The sequence below is a fragment of the Tachypleus tridentatus genome, unplaced genomic scaffold, assembly GCF_004210375.1.
Source record: "Tachypleus tridentatus isolate NWPU-2018 unplaced genomic scaffold, ASM421037v1 Hic_cluster_2, whole genome shotgun sequence".
NCBI classification, from domain to species: Eukaryota; Metazoa; Arthropoda; class Merostomata; order Xiphosura; family Limulidae; genus Tachypleus; species Tachypleus tridentatus.
The window spans coordinates 13,699,239-13,725,036 of record NW_027467782.1 but is presented as its reverse complement, the minus strand read 5'-3'; the positions used below and the strand labels follow the sequence as shown (position 1 = coordinate 13,725,036).

The following is a 25,798-nucleotide window of genomic DNA, read 5'->3' as shown; positions in this document are numbered from 1 at the left end:
AATTATTTTATGGTTTATTTGTTTGCAATTAAGCACAAAGCTACAAAATGGGCTATCTGTGCTCTGCCAACCACGGGTATATAAACCTGGATTCTAGAGATGTGAGTCCACAGATATCCATCTGTGCCACTAGGGGGCTTATTTCACGTTTCTTTGAAGGTTAGCGTAAACGAATGAGTTATATTATCATATTAAATTATTATGATGCTATGATTCATGTCTTAGAAATTTAATTTGGTAAAAAAGAAAACTCATTTTAGTATATTAACAAGTAGTTTTGGAAATTTATTGCTTGAGTTTTTGTTTTCCTTCATTTTGAGGTCGTTTAGTTTGACCCCTTTCGAATATTCACACAAAAACTGCATAGCATACTATTCGACCCTAATTTTCATGGGAAAGACTAGAAAGAAGACAGCTAATAAATGAACTTCAACGTTAGCACTTCTAACCCTTAGTTTACTCTAATCAAATAGGAGGATTTGACTGTCACTCTTTTAATGCATCCATGAATTGAAAGTGAGGAACGCGAGTCATTTTAATTTGTTTTTAAACAGGGGACGATTAACTTACTCCTGATTGGACAATGAGAGACGTTATATTACACTCGATAATAATTTTAACGGACAGTGATAAATATCAGTTTATATCGAAACTTCACTAACTTGAATAGCAATAGATGCAAAATATTTTTTGGTATCGAAACAGCAAACACTATTCCAGACGATTTCATTAACACATATTACGTTTTTTGCTTATTGTATTTGATAAATAACTGCAACTCATAACACACGACCCGCGTGCTCGACTTCAAACAAACATACTTCGATAAACCACTGCTATCTATCGGTATATTTTTAGATACTACCTTTGCAAAGCAAAAATTAGTTTAAGTTAAATAAGCAATTTATTTTGTATAATGACGACTATGAATTAGACGGATAACTGAAAGACACTAGAAACGATCATACCCTATCATAAAAAAAACAACTGTAAACTATAGTGTGTTTAATATATTATATTCGTAATTTCCAACAAGTAAACATACATATAATGTTTCCTCTTTCGAAGTGTGAATTTTACCCTTCTGATTTCAATTTCACATGACTTTTTACATTATCACATAATACTACAAAACTCCTTTTATTTTCACATGTGTTAAATTAAATTGCATTTTATCGGTCAATTACGTTGAAAGCTTAATTTTAACAACAGGTAATGAGTATAACTGAGTTTATTTTTACTAAACTATCTACTGAACATTAAGTATTTGTAAGCCAATTGAGGACTTACAAGATATCGTATATTTTGTAAAGACCAAATGACACCAAAGAACTGAAAATCACAGACAGCCTTTGGATGTGTTCAGAAGGTTTCATCAGGGCTCGGCATGGCCAAGTGTGTTGAGGCGTGCGACTCGTAATCTGAGGGTCGCAGGTTTGCATCCCCATCGCTCCAAACATGCTCGTCCTTTCAGCCGTGAGGACGTTCAAATGTGATGGTCAATCCCACTATTCGTTGGTAAAAGAGTAGCCCAAGAGTTGGCGGTGGGTGGTGATGACTAGCTGCCTTCCCTCTAGTCTTACACTGCTAAATTAGGGACGGCTAGCGCAGATAGCCCTCGTGTAGCTTTGCGCGAAATTCAAAAACAAAACAAAAAAACAGGTTTCATCAGAAGACGTTGCATACGTAACATTAATTTGTTTTGAATAAAACGAACTAATTATCTTTTAACATATTGACAGTAATGTAACAGACATTAATTAATAAATAATTGCACCTATATTGTTGTATAACAATTTTTTGGGGTTGATATTTACCTTCTTGTCCGATAGGTTACGTTCTGTATTGTGAACACTGATATCTTATGGTTTAATAAATATAGAGTTTATCGTAATTAGACTATAAGGTTAACATTCTCACACTGGAAGAAATGTGAGATCATGATGGGATGTTATTTCTGTAAGTCATTTATAGAGGTTGTTTAATGATAAAAAATGAGGACAATGGTATACTGACTGTCTCTACTTATAACTAACATGAGAAGAGATGTGAGTACTTTATATATACCAATTGACTAATTGCAATGAAGCTAGAAATGTTTACAACTACTAGAAATTTACAGATGTCTAAATGGTATAAAAATGTTTTTGTCACCTTCAAGCGATACTATTTTTACTACATTAAAACTTTTAAGCACAAAAAAATAAAAATCTTTAAGCCAGCCATTATCATTCCTATAACTATTGAGAGTGCATTGATAGCCATTAGCAAGTGAATTTTTAACTGTTAAGCTTTATCCAAAATTCACTTAAACTTACTGCCTCCACACCATTCAAATGCAACTCGTTTTAAAGACAAAACATTCTGTTAGAACAATAAAACTCTTAGTTGAAGATGGCTTATATTAAATGTTTATATTATATTTGTGTCCTACAATTATAACTATTAACAAAAAATGATGCATCAACACGGTAAATTTCCTTTGAAATCTTATACGTCTCAATCAGGTCTTCTTCCAAGAGAAAACAACTTGAGAGATTTCAATCTCTTCTTGTATGACAGCCCTTCAGGCCCAGACATCGTTCTGGTAACCCTTTTCTCAACTGTTACCAATTACATTTTGACCTCTTTGGACTTTTATTCAATATTCTAAAGACGCAACCTAAAATCTTATTTGCAATACTGCTACCATTATTAGCCTGTTTTGGTGGTTTTAGAGATTGTTACGGTTATTTCGATCCAAATTATACTTATAATTCAAATGATCATAACCTACATGTATTATCTTGAGTTTTATTATAATGAAAACAACCCATCTGCCAACTAACTAAATCATCTAAATCGTTCTATAAACTAGCAGCATCCTCTTCACAGTCAAAAACACTCAAGAACTTAGATGTTACTGACTTGTTACTTATTATTGTTAAATTCACCAAATGAAACATTTCAATGTTATGGACACAGGATTTTTACATATTTCTAAATCCACTAAATGAAACGTTTAGATGCTTCTGACGTCGTCTTGTTGTATATTATTCATAAGTCCATTAATTTGTTTGTTTGTTTTTTTTATTTCACGCAAAGCTACTCGAGGGCTATCTGCGTTAGCCGTCCATAATTTGGCAGTGTAAGACTAGAGGAAAGGCAGCTAGTCATCACCACCCACCGCCAATTTTGGGCTACACTTTTACCAACGAATAGTGGGATTGACCATCACATTTTAACGACTTGCCCTGGCTGAAAGTGTAGCATTTCTGTTGTTAGACGGATTCGAACAATCGACCATCAGATTACGAGTCCAACGCGTTAACCTACCTGGCCATGCTGAACCTAAGTCCATTAATTAAAACATTTAAATTTTGGAAGTTCTTTTCTTTTAAATAGGAGAACTTACAAGATATACTTTTTAAAGATACTTATAAATAATAACTCTAGAACACCGTTTGTGTTATAGGAGAGGAATTTATGTGGTGTGGATGAAATTACTGAACAGTCGCACTGTTTGTTTGTTAACAAAGCACATTTTTTTAGGTGTTGAACATCCTAGAACTTTCATTTCTGAATAACTCTTAGTTTCTCAAAACACATTCCTAATTCTATTTCAAAACTAATACTTGATATGTTGACAAACAAATTGATCCCAAACGTGTTGTGTCCTGAGGGTATATCATAACCAAAAAGTACAAACTTTTCTTAAGTTTTATGTACCAAAATAGTTCCGTTATGGTATTTTTATGCTAACCAATCCATGAAACAAAATATACTTTTATGTTATGAAGTTTCTTCCAAGCCGAACGAAAACATTCTAACTATTTAAATATGCTACACAAATCTGAAGTACAGTGGAACTCCTCTAAGCAGGCCACCCCTCAGATTCGGTCACTCAATCACAGTCCCTTTTTATGTTTACATAATCCCAAATTATGTGCAGTGGAACCCCTCTAAGCGGCCACCCTTTGAAAGAGGTCATTCAGTCACAGTCCCTTTTTTGTTTACATAACCCCTAATTATGTACAATGGAACCTCTCTAATCAGGCCAATTTGTCTCAGTCCCGAAGGTGACTGCTTTAGAGGGGTTCCACTGTACTGGGTCGAAACTATACAAGAATGGTATTCCAAGTGTGCAGTTTTAGTTATGTATTTTGATTTTACTTCATATTGTACAGAGATGTATGTGAGAGAACATAAGTATCTGAATTTTAAAAAGGAAGTCCTATTAAAAATAAATTAGCTTTAGTCTGAACTTAATTTTAACTATAATTCCACATATGTATTGCTTTAAAGTTATTTAAATTTTTAGCGAGTTGTTCTCTTACACATATTATCCAAACAGTAAAAGCAGTATTTTGAGATGAAAACAACAACAAACAAACTAGAGTGACTCTCCTTAGATATAAGTAAAAACAGTCTATGGACGCACAATATTTATTGGAGAAATTTATCATATAACGAGGTTGGATTTTTAAAATAACCCAAATTTGATCTGTTATAGGTGGCGTATTTTTTACATTTTAAGAAATATCATTTCGTTTTATAAATACAAACCACGTGATCAAACATGAGTTTATATGGACCATCCATGTTCAATAAATATATATTTAATATTTCAAAAAATGTTTGCACCCCGCTAGTACAGCGGCAAGTCTCCGGATTTATAACGCTAAAATCAGGGGTTTGATTCCCCTCGGTGGGCTCAGCAGACAGCCTCATGTGGCTTTGTTATAAGAAAAACACAAACACCCTAAATGTTTGATCTTTTTAGCTAGAAATTAAAACATTTCAAACTTAAATTACTTTTAGAGTATAAGTTTATAGAAACTTTTCATAAACGAACCAGTTTGTTTCTGGCCTGTCCTTCTATGACTAGTGGAAAGCTTCATGGTTTATTACCTGTCCTTCTATGACTAGTGGAAAGCTTCACGGTTTATAACCTGTCCTTCTATGACTAGTGGAAAGCTTCATGGTTTATAACCTGTCCTTCTATGACTAGTGGAAAGCTTCATGGTTTACAAAGTTAAGTTCTTCAACTGAAACTCCAGCAGATACTTCAAAAATAATCCGTTGTTTGTCTCTGTGCTAAGTGAAACAAACCTTTAATGTGTTTTAAAATTGAGACAGTATTTGTTGATGTTGTTTATCTAGTTGTCTGACAGGATTTGTTGTTTCACTAGTTGTTTGACACTATATATTTCTTGTAGTTGTTTATCTAGTTGTCTGACAGTATTTGTTGTTGTTGTTTCTCTAGTTGTCTGACAGCGTTTGTTGTTGTTGTTTATCTAGTTGTCTGACAGTATATATTTATTGTTGTTATTTTTCTAATTGTTTGACAGTACATATTTATTGTTGTTGTTTTTCTAGTTGTCTGACAATATTTGTTGTTATTTATCTAGTTGTATATATTTGTTGTTATTTATCTAGTTGTATATATTTGTTGTTGTTATTTATCTATTTGTATATATCTGTTGTTGTTGTGCTGAAACATACAAAGTGAGTTACCTGCTTTCTGTCCAGTGCGGGAAGTTGAAAACTGATTATTGATGTTACATGATAATTTTAGAAACTTACCATTGACATACTGAGGGAAAAACTCACTGATTTCAACATAAATTATAAAAAAATATGTTTCTCTAATTTATTTGTATTTTGATGTAAGATAATGTTCTTTGAATGTATATTTACAACATTCTTGTATATTGACAGCATATCGTAGTTATAAATATTGCTGTTTGTTTTGTAATGTCTATTTAGACACAGAAAAGTTATACTAAAAACAACACCATAAATGTCCACCAGGGCGCTCCATTTTTTATCATTCAATTTTGACACTCTACGTTCTCAAATTGGTGAAAACTACCAAAATTTACAGGTGTTACATTTAAGGGTTAGTATAAATTTTTAAAAAAGGGTAATTTTACTTGTATAATTATTTGCCTTCTCAGTTTTCTAAACTCTTTTCTTTCCTGTGGCCTGGCATGGCCAAGCGCGTAAGGCGTGCGACTCGTAATCCGAGGTTCGCGGGTTCGAGCCCGCGTCGCGCTAAACATGCTCGCCCTCCCAGCCGTGGGGGTGTATAATGTGACGGTCAATCCCACTATTTGTTGGTAAAAGAGTAGCCCAAGAGTTGGCGGTGGGTGGTGATGATTAGCTGACTTCCCTCTCGTCTTACACTGCTAAATTAGGGACGGGTAGCACAGATAGCCCTCGAGTAGCTTTGTGCGAAATTCCAAAACAAACAAACAAACTTTTCTTTCCAACTTAAACGTTTCAAAACGTTTAAGACAAGAAATATTAACTCTGGAGAAAAACAAAACCAAAGAATGCAACATAAAGATTTCAACTTTGCAATACAATATTTATTACTTTATTCTATTGAGTGCATAACAATCAAATTTGAACATTTCGTATTATTTTAGTGGCACATCGGATCGTCCATAATTAGGCAACAGTGGAGAAGTAATAGAATCATATAAATAACAACATGTTGAGCATTTAAGTCACGAGAGATCAGACCAGAAGAACCGAAACTGTGGACGTAGCTTCGTGTGCTTAGCAAGCCAGAATATTAATACACCGGCTTAATATTCGAATCCCTTTATCATAAAATTACATCATGACTTTGAAGTAATGACAGTAAGACCGACAATCGAACCCTACTATTCCTTTAAAGTAACCTAAGAGTTGGAGATGTGTCTTGTTGATCCGCTGTCTTCACTCCAGTGTTGAGTATTATGGATGACGCAGATAACTCTTGATTTTTTATACCTTAAACAAGTAAAAATTAAATACAGGCAAAGTTTCAAGTACAGTTAAATAATCTCTCACGTGAGGGGACACAGACGAACCACAACGTTCCTCAGTGAGGGTGGGAATTCTCAAAACTTTCCTCTTTATAAACTAAACCCCCTGCCAAGTTCGTGAACGTTTGCGTTTAACCTCTCGATTAACTTCATGCTAATATTTAAACATATAAAAAAGATAATTTTGAAAAAATGTTAAATACAAAATTTATGAATGTTAAAAAATAAAGTTCAGTGTGTTAATCCTCCATCTTTTCTTTATGACCAGCACCTTTTGGAATTACAAGAGAAAGCTTGTGAATAATAATAATTTCAAGTCGTACCTTGTGATATATGTATAACAGCGCGATATCTCCCTCATGAGCGTATATTTCTAATATTGTTTTACCTTTTTTGCTGTTTCTTCTTCAAACTTTGCTTTGCTCATATTGATTTCACTTAAGTGGACTGCAAAACGTAAAATACTGAAATCATTTTAATGTAAACTGTAAGTAGAACTCTTAATACTAGAATTATTTATGGAAATTAAAATAAATCTTGATAAAGAATTCTTTAATCCTTAATTCTACCGATCCAGTTATTATTTTTTTGCTCTTTGCACAATGAGAAACGTCCGAAAATGAGCATTTCTTGAACAGCAAGATAAATATGTAGAAATTATTCATAGTACGAGATGTGCATAACAGATGGCAGCACGTGTGAAAGATAAGCACGCTAAACGTTTGTGATTAATTTGGAATTAAGCACAAGCTACTCAATGGATAAGCTGTGCTCTGCCTACCACGGGAATCGAGGCCCAGTTTCTAGCAGTGTGAATCCACAGACATACCGCTATGCTGCTAGGGGCACGTTGGTCAATTGTCAAGCCCAAAGCAATGAAGTGGACGAACCATTTGCAGTTTTTCCTACTTAGGGAATTCGAAACCCAAATTTTAGCATTATAAATTGTCAGCCCATCGAAGAGTGAAACTCATTTGTTATATGAAGTTTATGAAAAGTTAAGGTATGAACAACACGAGTGTCAAAGAAATAAATAAGAGGGTAATCGATTTAATAAAAGTTGTATTTTTTGCCTTAATAACATGTATTTGTTTATTTATCAAACCTAATACATCCATATAATTCATTAATACTATGATGTACAATAACTTAACGTCTAAATATAATTTGTTTGATAACTATTTTTGACATCTCCGAGATTTGAATTTGTGTCTTACAACAAAAGGTGAATAAGAAGACATTAGAGTAGAGCCCGTTCATAAGTTAGTGTTTTAACCTCTGTGAGACTGTAGGAATACAACAACCTTACTTAAACAAATATTCATATCACTAATGAAATAAATAAACCAACATAAAAAATACACGTTTCAGTTGTTTTTTCTGAAACAATGAGAGAAAAATATGTCTAGAAATAATGTATTTTCTGTTGCTAATTGTACACTTATTGTGTTGTGGCTTCTACAACGTGCTTCCAATTTATCTGCTCCTTTAATTTTGTCTATTTAATACTGAGTTAATATCATCCTTCAAATTGAAGCTCATAAAGAGATAATTTATTACGACTTCCGTGCACTCATGAAGAATAGAATCTTTATGGAGAAATAAAATAATGTTTCATGAAACTGTTTGACCTCTAAAACCCGGATTATGATCCTATTATGATCAGTATCAAAATCAGTAAAAAAGCTTTATTAAAATAACTTAGTATCTAACAACTAATCTTAGATTCAGTCAAGAAAGGTTTCACTTTGTTCTGTATTCACAACAGAGTGAAACTATCGAGAAATACACATTTCTGCAACTTGTAGTAGTTGTTTCATCAGTTCTAACCGAAAGAGGTACTGTGAAGACAAGTTATCGGAAAATATGTCTTTTCGTGCTTCGTCAATTTCATTTCAGCATAAGAAGGTAGATGGCGGATTTTGATTGTTTTAAATTTGTTGATTGTTTTCTGAATTTCGCGCAAAGCTACTCGAGGGCTATCTGTGCTAGCCGTCCCTAATTTAGTAGTGTAAAACTAGAGGCAAGGCAGCTAGTCATCACCACCCACCGCCAACTCTTTTACCAACGAATAGTTGGATTGACTGTAACATTATAATGCCCCCACGGCTGAAAGGGTGAGCATGTTTGGCGCGATGGGGATGCAAACCCGCGACCCTCATATTACGAGTCGCACGCCTTAACACGCTTGGCCATGCCGGACCAAGGCGGATTTTCCTTACCCGATTTACCCAACATCTAATTAACAAGGATAAAGGCTATTCTGAGACATTTTTCATAGTACCAAACAAGTCATGATTGAAAGACACGCCAGTTTCCGCCATTTTTGGTCACCATAAACTGTTGCCCCTTTCCACTAAACATATTAAAGTAGGTTTTGTCCTCACAGGTGAACATTAACATAAATTTGTAACCGTCGAGAAGAAATATGTTTGCCAACCATGTTGATAACCGTAAATCCGATATTGTAACGTTTAAAATGGAGATGGTATGTTTATTAAAGTAATGACTATCTAAAAGTCCTGTAACTGGATGTGTATATATTTAATCTAAAAATAAGTTATAAACAGTAGACTTTATGTTTTGAAGTGGAACGGAAAATGATTTAGGTTCTATGTATTTAAATATTTATTAAACCAGATCGTTTTGAAATACATTGTCATGAGCAGAGTACTGCAGATACTGATGTTTACACACGCGGAAAACATGTGTTGAATTTGGTTTAGTCATCAGGCGTAATGCAGAATAAATCTTCACTTTACATCAAACCATCAGGTAATTATTGTTCTGCAAAAATATCATTCATATGAGTACAGACAATGTTTTTAATTGTGTGAATATCCCTTGTTTCTATGTATCAGTGTTTGATCCTTTCTTTCTCTAATTAATTAAAGCTAGGATCATCCTTACCCACAGAGAACAGCTTACATCTCTTAGCTTCAATACTGAAACTTAAGTTTTTACGCAGGCTTTGTATTTATACAGATGTCGAGATAATAACAATAAACGAATTTATCATTTACATGAACATTTACACGAAAGACCAAAGGATGAAGAAAGAAACTGACATATTTTGTTTGTTATCACACGGACAGAATGGATTCAACGATGTTTGTTACCACATGGACAGAATGGATTCAACGATCTTTGTTATCACATGGACAGAATGGAATCAACGATGTTTGTTATCACATCGACAGAATGGATTCGGTGTTGGGAAAGGATTAATTCTGAGCTACCACAATAATTCAAAATATGACACAAAATGTCTGTCAGAATAGGGTCATTTTTCTGTTTCTCTGGTGGCCCGGCACCATAATAACTCAACTTATGACACAAAATGTCTGTCAGAATAGGGTCATTTTTCTGTTTCTCTGGTGGCCCGGCACCATAATAATTCAACTTATGACACAAAATGTCTGTCAGAATAGGGTCATTTTTCTGTTTCTCTGGTGGCCCGGCACCATAATAATTCAACATATGACACAAAATGTCTGTCAGAATAGGGTCATTGTTCTGTTTTTCTGGTGACCCAGCATGACCAGGAGGTTATGGTCCTCGAGTCGTAATATTATGATTGCAGGGTCGAATCCCCATCACTCCAAATATGCTCACCCTTTTAGCCGGGAGGGCAAAGTGTTATAATGTTACGGTCAATCCCACTATTCGTTGGTAAAACAGTAGCCCAAGAGTTGGATGTGGGTGGTGATGACTAGCTGCCTTTCCTTTAGTCTTACGGGTAGCGCAGGTGTGGCTTTGCTCGAAATTCAAACCATACCAAACCAAACCTGTTGTTTAAGTGAAGGTTTCTCTAATTATTCTATTAAACACATAAGGTCCGTGTTTCAAATAAAATCCTTCTGTGTTTATCACGCCCACAGTCATAATTTTATGACTAGAAAATTATCCTGTCTTGATATTCATTTCTTCCAGAGTTTGAGAATTATATAAATGATTATATAACTAAAGGGTTATTGTGTTCAGTCATAAGAAACTTCTTCAAAATACTAGACACGAGTAAGATATGTTTGTCTTGCACATACGGACGTTATGAACTAGATTCTGAATAATGTTAAATACTGACACATTTAAATTGAATATCATGAAGATGTCACATTAATGTGGTGTACAGGGAATGAAATTCACCTTAAAACTCACTATGTACGATCATGATATCGGTTGATGAACTGCTTACAAACTGTGGTCTGCCAGGGATAGTGAACACAACTGGTCATCTCGAGATAAACTGTTACAAACTGTGGTCTGCCAGGGATAGTGAACACAACTGGTCATCTCGAGATAAACTGCTTACAAACTGTGGTCTGCCAGGGATAGTGAACACAACTGGTCATCTCGAGATAAATTGCTTACAAACTGTGGTCTGCCAGGGATAGTGAACACAACTGGTCATCTCGAGATAAACTTCTTACAAACTGTGGTCTGCCAGGGATAGTGAACACAACTGGTCATCTCGAGATAAACTGCTTACAAACTGTGGTCTGCCAGGGATAGTGAACACAACTGGTCATCTCGAGATAAACTGCTTACAAACTGTGGTCTGCCAGGGATAGTGAACACAACTGGTCATCTCGAGATAAACTTCTTACAAACTGTGGTCTGCCAGGGATAGTGAACACAACTGGTCATCTCGAGATAAACTGCTTACAAACTGTGGTCTGCCAGGGATAGTGAACACAACTGGTCATCTCGAGATAAACTGCTTACAAACTGTGGTCTGCCAGGGATAGTGAACACAACTGGTCATCTCGAGATAAATTGCTTACAAACAGTGGTCTGCCAGGGATAGTGAACACAACTGGTCATCTCGAGATAAACTGCTTACAAACTGTGGTCTGCCAGGGATAGTGAATACAACTGGTCATCTCGAGATAAATTGCTTACAAACAGTGGTCTGCCAGGGATAGTGAACACAACTGGTCATCTCGAGATAAATTGCTTACAAACAGTGGTCTGCCAGGGATAGTGAACACAACTGGTCATCTCGAGATAAACTGTTACAAACTGTGGTCTGCCAGGGATAGTGAACACAACTGGTCATCTCGAGATAAACTGCTTACAAACTGTGGTCTGCCAGGGATAGTGAACACAACTGGTCGTCTCGAGATAAACTGCTTACAAACTGTGGTCTGCCAGGGATAGTGAACACGACTGGTCATCTCGAGAAAAGATACACAAATTAGAAATAAATGAAACTGGATTTATCCTGTGTTGAATTGTGTTGAATCAAAATGAGAAAATCGTAAGTTAGACTCACTTGTGAATTGCCTTATAACGCCTTGGCCACGCTCTTTTTACTTCCCGCGAGAGAATTAGTCTTGCAGGAATATACTTTTATAATTCAAGATATTAAACTGTATAATAATATTCCAAAGTGTTTCATTTTCCCTAAACAGACTTTAAGTGTTTATGTTGTTGTGTCGGTTGTTGTCAAATCTCGGCATATTTCCTTGAGGTTTCAGTTTATTATCGATTGACAAATATGTTTAGGATTATTTTCTGTTGATATTTTACAAAGTAAATCATCTTATTTCAGAGTAAGACTTACCACCTTGACAAAGAAAATGACGAATTTTAGGTCTGTCGCTGACAGAGACACCTAATGTTTTTAGGTCTATCGCTGACAGAGACACCTGATGTTTAAAACGAGAGTATGTTATTGACAATATTGTTAGCACACATACTTGTTTGAAATTCGTGTAAAAGAACTTCGTATTTATGTTCCATTCTGAAAGTTCACTCTCGAAGGTGACGGGAAAAACTTTGAATCAATATAGATTATAACGTTGTATGCTATTTATTTACTATTTTATAAACCTAATTAGTTGTTTTTTTTTATTCGTAAAGTTCCTTACAGTACGAGGCTTGGTCAGGAGGTTAGGGGAACTGGAATTGTAATATGAGGGTCGCAGATTCGAATCCCTCTAACACCATATTAAATGAACTATGAACCTTCGTGGAAGGTTAGTACATATTAAATGAACCATGAATCCTTGTGGAAGGTTCGTACATATTAAATGAACCATGGATCCTTGTAAGAGGTTCGTACATATTAAACGGACTATGAACCCTTGTGGGAACTTACTACATATTAAATGAACCATGAACCCTTGTGGGAACTTACTATATATTCATTGAACCATGAACCCTTGTGGGAACTTACTACATATTAAATGAACCATGAATCCTTGTGGGAACTTACTACATATTAAATGAACCATGAACCCTTGTGGGAACTTACTACATATTAAATGAACCATGAACCCTTGTGGGAACTTACTACATATTAAATGAACCATGAACCCTTGTGGGAACTTACTACATATTAAACGGACTATAAACCCTTGTGGGAACTTACTACATATTAAATGAACCATGAACCCTTGTGGGAACTTACTACATATTAAATGAACCATGAATCCTTGTGGGAACTTAATATATATTAAATGAACCATGAATCCTTGTGGGAACTTACTACATATTAAATGAACCATGAACCCTTGTGGGAACTTACTATATATTAAATGAACCATGAATCCTTGTGGGAACTTACTACATATTAAATGAACCATGAATCCTTGTGATAGAGTACGTACATCTCCACTATAAACATTTCTGCTGAATCACTTCTCATATTAAGTGAAATATACTCAATGTTCAATATTAAGCCCTCACGTGGTTGTCAGAACACAGATAGACCATTGTGTAGCTTTATACTTAATTTCAAACAAACAAACTGTACGAAGTTCTGTAGCTTCATTCTCTTTGATGCCAGATTATTTGGTAATAAGCCCTATAGGACTGACTTTCTTTGATGCAATATTTGGTATTAAGCACAATAGGTTTAAATTCTTTTTGATGTAAAATTCCGCATTAAACCCTATAGGTTTGATGTAATTTTCGGTATGAAGTCCTGTAGTTTTGATTCTTTTTTATGTAATGTTTGGTATTAAACCCAATAAGTTTAAATCCTTTTATGTAATGTTCCGAAATAAACACAATAGATTTGATTCGTTTTGATGTAATGTGTCGTATTAAACCCAATATGTTTGATTCTCTTTGGTGCAATTTTCCGTATAAAGTTCTACAGGTTTGATTCTTTTCAATGTAATATTTGGTATTAAACTCAATAAGTTTGATTCTTTGTGATGTAATATTCGGTATTAAGCCCAATAGGTTTGAATATTTTTTATGTAATGTTTGGTATTAAACCAAATAAGTTTGATTCTTTGTGATGTAATATTCGGTATTAACCCAATAGGTTTAAGTGTTTTTATGCAATATTCGGTATTAAACCCAAGAGGTTTGAATATTTTTATGTAATGTTTGGTATTAAACCCAATAGGTTTGAATATTTTATGTAATGTTTGGTATTAAACCAAATAAGTTTGATTCTTTGTGATGTAATATTCGGTATTAACCCAATAGGTTTAAGTGTTTTTGTGCAATATTCGGTATTAAACCCAATAGGTTTGAATATTTTTAGGTAATGTTTGGTATTAAACCAAATAAGTTTTGTTTTTTTTATCTTTACTTTTTCTAATGATCTATTTCAAAGTGCTTTGCGAAGGGAGGGAAATAAGATAAAATTAAAGCTGTCTGTGGCTCAGATCTTGAGTGATTTACCTTTTACCTCCTTTAATAATGATGCCAGGTTTAATACCTTGTCCAATTAAGTTTGTTTGTTTGTTTTGGAATTTCGCACAAAGCTACTCGAGGGCTATCTGTGCTAGCCGTCCCTAATTTAGCAGTGTAAGACTAGAGGGAAGGCAGCTAGTCATCACCACCCACCGCCAACTCTTGGGCTACTCTTTTACCAACGAAAGCGGGATTGACCGTCACATTATAACGCCCCCACGGCTGGGAGGGCGAGCATGTTTGGCGCGACTCGGGCGCGAACCCGCGACCCTCAGATTACGAAGCACACGCCTTAACGCGCTTGGCCATGCCAGGCCCGTCCAATTAAGTGATATCGAAAACATGGACATGAAAGCTCACCCTGTTTTGGTCTGTCATTGTGTACCTTACGAAAAGAAACATGAAAAACTCAACATAAGAATTATATATTTTAAAAGAGTTATTGTTGCCTTGAAAGTATTGAAAGTTTACCAGATGTGTTCCAGTTTCTTGGCGTGTTTTAAAATAAAAGATACACACACACACACATATATATGTACTTCCAACTCTCCCATTACAAGGTTATTTCTAAACCTAAAACCATTCACACCAGAGGTATTGCACAATTGCACAAACAGAATATAAACATCACCTTGATCGACCACAACGTACCAACTTCCCATGAATATATACTTTGTAACATCAAATCACAATCACTACCCGATATAACTCTTTTAGAGATATATATATATTCCCCCAGGTCACCCCTGACACTACATTTCTATACTCCATTATTAACACATTTAACAATGTAGCTCTACTCGGCGACCTTAATGCGTCGCATCCAACACTCCGCGGATACACTACAAACACTTCCGGCAGAATTCTAGCCAACTTTGTGCACACACACAACCTAAATGTAATCAATAACAACTCACCGACACATACACATCATAATGGAACACAAAGTGTAATTGATCTAGCGATCGCTACCCCATCAATCACACACCTAATACATAACTTCAAGGTACATGATAATATCGGTGGAGATCATAACCCTTTATCTTTCCAATTAAGTAACCCCAGCTGGAATAATTCCACCAGAACTGCAGTCACTAAAACCCCCTAACAATTCTTACAACTTTTCTAAGACTAATTGGCTATCCTTTAACCGTACCTTAAACGCACTCCTCCCTGAATACTTAAAAGTCACAAATACCAAGGATGACATTGAACGTTACTATCAAGAAATTTCCACTTCCATATAAAAAACCATTCAGCAAATAGTCCCAACCAAACCTTTAAAAAACACACCTAACACCTGGAAACTCACACCCGAAATTCACTCCCTAATTATTGCAAGACGGAAACTTCGCCGCGAATACATCGTTACACGCAACCCATTACTTAAACCACAAATTAACAAAGTAAAAAACAACTTAGAACGCCTCATAAGAACACAACAAAAGGAAAATTGGAGCAACTTTTGTAACAAACTCGATAACCTTAAACCTAACACCGCCTCCTTTTGGAAAACTTTTAAAAATATATGTCGCGAAAATACTGACACCGGAGTAATCTCATACGATAATACTACCGCCAACAATGACAGGGAAAAAACTGACCTATTCGCCAAATACTTCCAACACACTTTCTGCACGCCACTACACATAAATTTCAACAGGCATCACGAGACCAAAGTAAACTCTACCATCACAGACAATAACGAACTTTTTTCAGTCAAGTTTCCAGTCGACCTTACTCATATCCACACGACTAATAATATAACATCCCCAATAACTACACCGGAGATCAAGCTATACATTAGAAAACTTAAAAATAAAACACCTGGGGGAAGACTGCATACCAAATATCATTCTAAAAAATGCTTCTAACGAACTCCTCTCACATCTTACTAATCTGTTTAACCTCTCCTTTTACTCAGGTTATCTACCTAATGAAAGGAAATCTGATATTATTACTCTAATCTCCAAGAAAGGATCTCTTTCGCACCACCCTAGTGATTTTAGACCAATTAGTTTATTAAATTGTATTGGTAAACTAATGGAAAAAAGCATCACTTCCAGATTGCTCTGGAAACTAGAAAACGAAAACATTTTATCCAATATTCAGAATGCAGGCCGCAAAAATAGGCAAACTGCAAATCACCTTGTACGACTTGTGGAAACAAGCTTCACAGGGTTCAATAAACTTCAAGCCACAGTCGCGATATTCTTAGACATACAAAAAGCTTTCGATACAGTCTGGCACAATGGCCTAAGATACAAACTCTTAAAGTTTAAAATACCCCCCCACTTTCCTTAGATGGATTTCAAATTTCCTTGAAAACATAACAACTAGAGTTAGGATAAACTCAAATCTTTCCCAGTCATTCACCTTTAACGCAGGAGCCCCACAGGGATCAGTTCTTAGTTCCCTACTATACTCACTCTTTGTTAACAATTTACCGCAGCCGATCACGTCATCTACCTATACATCACAATATGCCGACGACATTGCCTTATGGTCCACTTCATGGGACCCTCCCTAGCGGCTACGAAAATACAAAAAGCATTAGACAAAATTACCCATTGGTGCAATAAATGGAAAGTCACACTCAATCCCTCTAAAACCCAGGCTATAATCCTCCACCGTCGACTTAACAAAAGATTAAAACGAGTAAAGCTTGCAAAACTGTATCTTTATAATACCCCTACCTCTTTCTCTAACACCGCTAAATTCCTTGGTATTACAATCAACACACGACTTACTTTCCCATTTCAAAAAATATTAGAAAGAAAGTGCTAACCAGAATATCATATCTCTGCAAAATTAGTCACTACACCCACAGTTGCAGGTCTCAAACTATTTTACATATTTACAAAACATTCATTAGACCTTTCATAGAATATGGAGCCATGGTAACATGCAACATTAACAAGAACCAAGTACTATTACTGAGACTCCAAAATCGAGTTATACGACTCGCACATCGCCTGCCACACTACACTCCTGTTGAATATGATCAGACACACACTAAAATCCTACCAATTTCTGAATGATTAATTAAACTTGCCACCAAATACTTTAAAAAATCCACTCATCGTAACGCACTGACTTCCGACTTTAAAAACATAGCAGCTACTCCCAAATCCTGGTGTAAATACTTATCCCCATATAACTTCATTCTCAGTCAGTCTAACACAATATAACTCTTGTTTGTTTGTTTGTTTGCTTGTTTTTCTCTAACATATCTTGTTGTTGTTGTTTTTTTTGTTAAGTCTCGTTTCAGGTCCAATCCATCTCCCATGACCAGCACATCTCAAGGGCACTAGGCGGGCTTTATTCGGTCCCGTCTAGTGAAAGTGGGTTTCCTCGGGATACTCCCGTTTCCCCCACACCTAAATTTGAGGCATTGGATCTTTAGATCCCTGCCAGGGTACTTTGATTCATCGATCCATGCCCGGCCCTGAAATGACCCGTTTGAATGTTGTTTGTATTTTATCCGGCTTGCTTCTTGTCGTATTCCTCCGTTTCTCTTCTTGAAAGGGGGGGTTACTTTGCCTTCGCCTTGTAGTCTGCCACGCTTACCAGACAAGCATTTACATGAATTAATTAATCGGTCTATCAGTTTGAACCAATAACGTTATTATTTTTCAAACTCATACCAGGTGCAGGGTTGAAGGAGAACTGTTAGTCTTCGAGCACCCCAGGGGATTAATATTTCTTAGGAAACATTAATTTTAAACCTAAACACTTGCAGAAATAGAGAGAGACATATATATGTCTAACGAATCACTTCTTTGTGGCCCGGCATGGCCAAGCGTGTTAAGGCGTGCAACTCGTAATCTGAAGGTCGCGGGTTCGCATCCCAAACATGCTCGCCCTCCCAGCCGTGGGGGCGTTGTAATGTTACAGTCAATCTCACTATTCGTTGGTAAAAGAGTAGCCCTATGAGAGCATTAGTTGCGAGAATAATGGCGTGAGACTGGCCATTAAGCGAAGTGTAAACATTTCAGCATAAAATTAATTCGTTCTTCGTGAACCGTCGATAAGATACCAAAAAAATTCCAGATCAGACAGAAGGCTCAGTACTGTTTATAAGTTTGTAAAACTTTTGTATATAAATAATGATTTATTACAGCTAATGAGTTGTAATGACACTGTTTATTCTTATGTATTCTATGGTGGATGATGTTAAAAAGATTGTTTGTTTGTTTTTGAATTTCGCACCAAACTACTCGAGGGCTATCTGCGCTAGCCGTCCCTAATTTAGCAGTGTAAGACTAGAGGGAAGGCAGCTAGTTATCGCCACCCACCGCCAACTCTTGGGCTACTCTTTTACCAACGAATAATGGGATTGACCGTAACATTAGAACGCTCCCACGGCTAAAAGGGCGAGCAAGTGAACCCGCGACCCTCGGATTACGAGTCGCACACCTTAACACGCTTGGCCATGCCGGGCAAAGAACAAAGTGTGATGGGGATGCGAACCCGCAACCCTCGGCTTAGGAGTCCAATACCCAAACCATCTGGGTTAAAAAGATGACTTCCCTCTAGTTTATCACTTTACAGTTGGGGATTGCAAGAGCAGATATCCCTAGAGTATCTTTGAAAGAAATGAAATGTAAGAATTAACCACAACAACAAACAACTTAGTATCTTGTTTTATAAAATTGAGATAGAATTAGTAACAATTTCAAAATATCCTTTAATAAACAACTTGTTTTTTTTTTTATTTTTGTATTACCCTCATTTAAACGTGTTGATTTTGGTTTCATCATTGTTCAAAAGTTTTGCAGGGTTTTGTTTAATTTTCGTCAAATAATTGTTTTCCCATAAACTTTGTTAATGACTTTTTCTATCTTTTGGGTTTTATTATCTTTGAATTTTTTGGAATTACCGTGTTTTAATATAATTTGTTTCCGACCCGATGTTGGAAATACATGTTTTAATAAATGTAAATATGTAGATACTATCTCTAAGACTAGCCATTAAAAATGACATAAAATGTAAAGTTCCATTATGCCTTTTTTCTATGCTGAATTTTCTTAATGAACACATACATAATCAAATGAAACTTGACTATATTTCCACTTATCCAATCAGTTACTATTTCTGGCTGGCATCTGGAATAATAAGGCGCCTCATCTGACGCTTTATGATAAGGACAAATACAATTAGTAGACAAATACAGTTAGTTGGCGTATAAAGTGGCTGAACCCTGATGTAATTATAAAGAGATAATGAGGAGGAAGGAAATCAGCTCGGGGTTTGAAAGAACTATTTTATATCTTTACAAACACTTCTTTAGATAAACGTATCCTTATTCGTCTTGAATCACCAGTTGTTGAGGATCATAATGTAATTGTACAACTTCTCTTTTGAGTGGTCATCCAATAATTGAATACTGATTTTCTAAATGAAATTGCTTTGCTCTATATACTTTTGAAGATGTTTCGAATGTCACGAAGATCCCAAACTCGATCTCTACTATAACAATATAGCTTTAATTCCTAAAACCAGACTGTTCTTGTATTAAAAAACAACAAATTAATCAAACTAGACATTAAAGTTTTTTACTTGCACAGTAATTTATTTGTAAAATTAAAAAAATATATATAAGTTAAATTTTTGTAATAATTCTACACGGTTCGGTGGAAACAACTCCACAATTTTCCAGATGATGAAGTAAATATAAAGCTTCTCATCAACATGAGGCCCCAGCATGGCCAGGTGGTTAAGGCGCTTGAGACGTACTCCGAGGGTTGCGGGTTCGAATCCCTGTCACACCAAACATGCTCGCCCTTTCAGCTGTGGGACAGTAATAATGTGACGGTCAATTCCATTATTCGTTGGTAAAAGAGTAGTCTAAAAGTTGGCGGTGAATGGCGATGACTAGATGCCTTCCCTCTAGTCTTACATTGCTAAATTAGGGACAGCTAGCGCAGATAGCTCTCGTGTAACTTTGCGTGAAATTCGAAAACAAACAAACAATCATCAACCGATGCATTTATGTAATTAACATATTTTTACAATGGTGCCATTCACAAAAACAAGCCTCCCAGTGGCTGAGCGGTATGTCTGCGGACATACAACGCTAAAGTCCGGGTTTCGATGCCCGTGGTGGGCAGAGCACATTGTGTAGCTTTGTGCTTAATTCAAAACAAACTACAACAACGATTTCAAAAAAATTACTTCCATGACTCCATGGCCTAAATCTTTGTTTATATTAAATCTATTTTTAACAATTTCTAATGATTGTCATATATTTAGTTCAACTCTTTCGGTTACTTGTTTAAATACTTTTACAATATCTCAGTCAATAACATGTGTAGTGTACGAGTAATAGAGAAAGTTTGTTCCTGAATCCAAGAGACTGTGGATTGTTGGACGAAATGTTTGTATAGTAATACAAAGTAGAGAAGGTTATATGTAAAAAAGCGGTTGGTATGGGTAGAGAACAAGAGTTGGCGGTGGGTGGTGATGACTAGCTGTCTTCCCTCTAGTCTTACACTGCTAAATTAGGGACGGCTAGCGCAGATAGCCCTCGAGTAGCCTTGCGCGAAATTAAAAACACAAACAAACAAACAATGGATAGAGAAAGCACTATGCAGAGGAGCGAACAACGTTTCGACCTTCTTCGGTCATCGTCAGGTTCACAAAGAAAGAAAGAGGTAACTGACCGATAGCTGACTACATGTTTGAAGGGGGGTTATGTAACTGAGTGTAGAAATGTAGAGGGCGTACTTAGAAGGTTTGATTGTATTATATTATATTATTAATATAGTTATAAAGGTGTTCCTTTGTATTGGTTAATTTTGGGCTAGAGTTGTTGTATAAGTAAAGCTTCTTCAATTTTAAGTTTGTTTGTTTATTTAGTATTTGGGTATTTTTTATGGTTATGTTGTGTTTATTTGATTTACAGCGTTCGAAAACTTTTGAAAGTGACTTTTTGTGTTTTTTTAAATATATATTTTTCTCTACAAATGGGTTGTCTCGTCATCACGAATTGAAGTAGAGAAGGGTTGTTGCTGTTGCTTTGTTGGCAACTGTGAACCAAAGATATTTCGTTAGACCAGTCCCCCGCTAGTACAGCGGTATGTCTCCGGATTTACAACACTAAAATCAGGGGTTTGATTCCCCTCGGTGGGCTGAGCAGATAGCCTTTGTGGCTTTCCTAAAATAAAAAACACACACACTCGTTAGACCAATTCTTCATATTCAACTTTAAGGACTCGATGTTTTGTTTTGAAACATTGAATACAACTTTCAAAATATATAGACGTTTGGGTTGAGAAAATTGTAAAGGACCGAACAATATTTTGGTCATCGTCAGGTTCACAAACCTACATAAAACTTTTTTCAACCCAAACCAGCCGTTTTTACATATATATTTTTCCCTACAACTGGGTTTTCTCGTCATCACTGATTACAACTTCCAAAATGCTATTTCAATGTTGATTACCTTTCTCAAGAGTAAGACTATTTTTACTGAGGACAGTTATTTGTCAATCTTAAATTGCACTGTGTGAATGGTTTTCAACATCCTCATAACATCTATGATGCTTTGTGAGTCTATTGAAAACAATAATAAATGATCTTCAACTATATCTTACGACTTTCCTTATATTAGGCGTAACCACGATCTAAAACAAAGAAATTGCGTCTAGTAGGATGAATAAAGTTTATTTTTGTTATTATTGTTTGTATATTGACCTCTTTTGATTAGGATTTAATGTTTCTAGTTAACCCCCCTTTGTAACCGGTTTAACTGAAAACCTTTGGGATTGAGCCCTAAAGCTTGTATTGCTTGTAAAACTTACGCCATCTAAAGTCTAGGATAACCATGACTTCCACATAATTTCTGCCGGTTGGTATTGACTTTAGTGTAACTTTCACCGGCCTTCTTGAAATCAATGATTTTAGAGGAGGTTATGATCTTCACACATGTTGGAGAAAAACTCGTTTAAGAACACAGCTTTCTCTATAAAGGTAAACACAAAACATTGTTCTAACACCAAACATCGTTTAAATATAATGTTTGTGCTTATTGTTTGTTACCGTGATGAACAAAACGATCTGATCGATCGATTTCCGATCTTAGGATCACTTTTCATTTATTTAACGATCACTCTTTGATAAACATGTTCTTCATGAATTAAATCTTATCTGGATAAAATATACCTTATTAATTTTTAATAACTTACAAAATGTCTTCTGTAAGATAAACCATTTACATCTAGGACAATGCTGTCCACCCGAATTACAAAATCAAACACCCAACGAAGATCAACAGTATACATTATTGAAAGCACCAAAATATGTAGCCATGCTATTGATAGTCTTAGCTTGTTTAAAATTAAGTACTAAGCTACATAATGGGCTATCTGTGCGCTGCCCACTACGGACATGGAAACCCGGTTTTTACGTTGGGATTCCGAAGACATGCGACTAGGAGCCAAATTTTTGGATATAATGAAACCATGTAAACGTTAAGCGCAGGACCAAACAAGTAGGATCATTGTTTATTTGTTTTGAATTTCGCGCAAAGCTTCTCTGCGCTAGCCGTTCCTAATTTAGCAGTGTAAGACTAGAGGGAAGGCAGCTAGTCATCACCACCCACCGCCAACTCTTGAGCTACTTTTTACTAACGAATAGTGGGATTGATCGTAACATTATAACGCCCCACGACTGAAAGGGCAAGCATGTTTGGTGCGACCGGGATTCTAACTCGCGACCCTCAGATTACGAGTCGAACGCCTTAACAGACTTGGCCATAAGTAGGATCATGAAAACAGATCCGCTAATTATTTTAGAAATCTCTTGTAGATTTATTCGACTATTTCGCAGAATTTCTGTAAACTGGGGTGTGTATTACCTCCTGGTGGGGAATACATGAGAGTGTTGAAAGTTTCTTGTTTCAGATGTTCTTTATGTAAATTAACAATATCTTGAAAAGATATTGTTTTACATTAGTGTTTAACTGTTTTTATGACACCAAATAAGTATAAATTTGCTGGGGTGATTCATAGGTGAATTCGATGATTCATGGTTCGCGTCCTATTATTGTAGAAATGCGCTCTCGTGTCGTTGTACTACTGAAAATTTGTAAATAAAATCTCTTCCATCTTATGATTTTATTTATTTATGGGTTGTGTCATTCTGACGAGAAGAGGACATATTCCAACATTATCAGACTATACTTTATGAATTATGGTGAGAAGAGGATATATTCTAACATTATCAAAATATACTTTATGAATTATGGTGTTTGTTTATTCTCACTAAAACTCCTCGATTTACGTTTCACGTTCTAATACGTGTTTTTACATCATCTGAGAAAGTACGAAAAATATACAGTTATTGGAAACGTTTATAAAGTTGTTAAAAGTAAGGAGAAACTCTGCAACTCAAATTACAAATAGTCTTTTATTAAATCGAGTTCACTGCGGGTTTTCATTCCTTTTTTTACTTCATCTACTACTACGAGAAATCAGAGCAGCAATAATAAAAATATAAAAAGGTCTGTGAAAAGAAGCGGACATGTTGTGTAACAAATTTTAGGCCTATTGGTATTTCTAATGTTTCGACAGCTTTGGACCTTAAGCCGTAATCTTGAAAGTAATCACTGTACAAGAAGATCAACCAAAAACAGCTGTTTATGTTGTTGATTTATGTATGTATATATTAATGTTTCATGGTAGTTTAAAACGGTAGAGAATGGTTCTAAAACTGGTTTGTTTTACAATTTAACCTGTTGACTGCCAAGTATTTCAGCTGCTACAATACAACTCTAATGGTTCTTTATTGTAACTTTTTTCGTGACGCCATTTTGGATCGAAAGTGAAACAGTTTGTAAGTAGGTCATACGCATGTATGATGCTGACATCTTGCGTTGAAGTTAGGTATTATTGAGAACGAATTAGCTCGTCTGTGGCACTGTGTTACCGATCGGCTTGGACGAGTTATCTCGTCTACGGCACTGAACAAGTTAATGAACTAAAACATGAATACAAATAAGTAACATTAAACAAAAAATATATGTTTAATTGGAATGAGTACTGTGAATACTAATATCTAAATATCTAAATGAAAGTTTTATATCTTGTTTAGTAGTAGTTAGCATGGCGAGATGGAAAGGGCTCGCAACTCTTAATTTGAGGATAGCGGATTAAAATCTTAGTCACATTCAACAAATTTCCCTTTTAGTCATGGAGAGTTATAATATTACTGCCAATCCCACCTTTAGTTGGTAAAGAGTAACCCAAAAGTTAGCAGTGGGTGGCGAAGACTATCTTGCCTTCCTTCTAGTCTTATAATCCGAAATTAGAGACGTCTAGTGTAAACAATGCTCGTGCAGCTTTGTACAAAAATTCCAAGAAGTAAACACTTAGCAGGAGTTAAAGTAATCAAAACTTAGATAAAGTGGCCTCAGTTAGTTTTATATTCCTTGTATTTACGTGATGAAAAGACCCAGCGACTGCTACGTTGTTTGTTTTTTTTTTTTTTTCTAGGGCTTCGTTATTAATACCGTATTTTATGATGACGTTTTCTTACATACAGTGACATCACACTATCTGACCATATATGACACAGAAATACTGAATACAGGTTTTGTTACTGAAAAAAGAAAAGAAAACAAGTTTAACATAAGTGTTGATTAACGACTCTTTGTAATTGTTGTAATGTTGTGATAATAAATAAAAACGAGTAAACACTGATACTGCGTGAAAAGTTCAGCTGTACAAACACATATATACACACACACCTGGGAGACAAAACTAAAGGGGCCCGGCATGGCCAGGTGTGTTAAAGCGTTCGACTCGTAATCCGAGAGTCGCGGGTTCGAATCCCGGTCGCACCAAATATGCTCACCCTTTCAGCCGTGGGGGCGTTATAAAGTGATGGTCAATCCCACTATTCGTTGGTAAAAGAGTAGCCCAAGAGTTGGAGATGGGTGGTGATTTCTAGCTGCCTTCCTTCTAGTCTTACACTGCAAAATTAGGGACGGCTAGCAGAGATAGCTCTCGAGTAGCTTTGCGCTAAATAAAAAAAAAACAAAACAGAACAAACAACAAAAGTAGAGAGTTTAGTGAAATTATGGTTTACTTTAAAGTAAAAAAACAACACAAGAGAAACAAAAAAAGACTTGTTTTTTACTTCAATTTCACAGATAAAAGTTATAGAAGATTTCAAATTGTACTTTTTAAGTAAGTCAGATCCACCACTTTATATATATTATACGTCATAAGACTTCCCAGTTATTCACTAATCAGACAAACACGTCTCTTTGACAGTATTTTCTCCTTTTAGTCAAGACGCCACAACTTATTAACATTTCTGGTCATATTCCCTCTTGAACT

General features: G+C 35.6%; 1 protein-coding gene across 4 annotated transcripts in view; it reads right to left on the bottom strand.

Moving 5' to 3' along the window:
• The window catches only part of LOC143242162 (sodium- and chloride-dependent GABA transporter 1-like), a 532,318-nt gene that overhangs the window by 310,838 nt on the left and 195,682 nt on the right, over positions 1-25,798 (bottom strand). The gene's annotated exons all lie outside the window — the stretch shown is intronic.